The 981-nt window shown below is 39.0% G+C and overlaps 1 protein-coding gene across 1 annotated transcript in view; it reads right to left on the bottom strand.

Annotated features, from left to right (window-relative positions):
* The window catches only part of LOC115242736, a 37,235-nt gene that overhangs the window by 4,145 nt on the left and 32,109 nt on the right, over window positions 1-981 (bottom strand). The window lies entirely within an intron of this gene.

Raw genomic sequence — 981 nt, 5'->3', positions numbered from 1 at the left:
AAAAAAAAAAAAAAAAAAAAAAAAAAAAAAAAAAAAAAAAAAAAAAAAAAAAAAAAAAGCGCGTTCGCATATCGTTGGGATAAGGATGTAAAAATGAATTATCCTTAAATTTCCACGTGCGAGGAGGAGCGGCCATTAATTTTTATACGATCCGCCAGCGGGGCAAGCGACAAAGAGCTCGTGCTTACATTGCAGTGTAACTTTTAGCCGAGCAATTTGATACGCGATCGACACGCAGTCGACGTGTTTTGCACGCTAGGTAAATGCGTTTTACTTTGTTCCTGTAGGAAATTAGCGCAACACGATCCGCGTCGAGGTGAGAGCCTCGCTGTTCATTGTGTCCAACGGCAAGTTCTCTCACGGGGGAGGAGGGACCCATTCAAGAAGTTCGACGTGAAAGAATCTTGCTTTTATATTTGCCTCTTTATCGCGGTTTTATACTTGCTACTTCAGCTACGCGGTCGGGACTAAAAGCCTCGAGGACGAACTACCTGCTTACTTTACACCAGTGTTTCCCAACCAACGATATAAGTTTTCGAATTGAATAACGAGACAAGAGAAGTGTCTAAAACGTTTACTAACAATATTATTTAAATTTATTCTCGAGTAATTAAATAACGATTTAATATGATATTAATCCATACATAATATTACAAGAAAAATCCATTTGGATTTTTAATTTTCAATTTTGATCGAACTCTACCTGTCGCTAAAAAATTAAGAAGACGAGTTGAGATCAAGATGCAAGAAATCAATAAAGAGACACGTTTCATTTTTTTTTTTTTTTTTGATTCTAAATGCGCATTGAAAAAGTTGGGAAACGCTGTCTTACACGATGCAGTTCTCAGCCAAGCGATTTCTGATGATAACGCAATAGCACCCACGTGTATCCGCACCGGGAGAGAGAGTGCCGCGACACACAAAAGGGAAAGACGAGAGTGCGAATGGCGGCGCGATAAATTCCGTACTGGAGGAATTTAC

This window comes from Formica exsecta, unplaced genomic scaffold, assembly GCF_003651465.1.
Source record: "Formica exsecta isolate Colony F162 unplaced genomic scaffold, ASM365146v1 scaffold62, whole genome shotgun sequence".
In the NCBI taxonomy this organism is placed as follows: Eukaryota; Metazoa; Arthropoda; class Insecta; order Hymenoptera; family Formicidae; genus Formica; species Formica exsecta.
The sequence above is the reverse complement of the archived record's forward strand: the minus strand, read 5'-3'. Positions and strand labels throughout refer to the sequence as shown.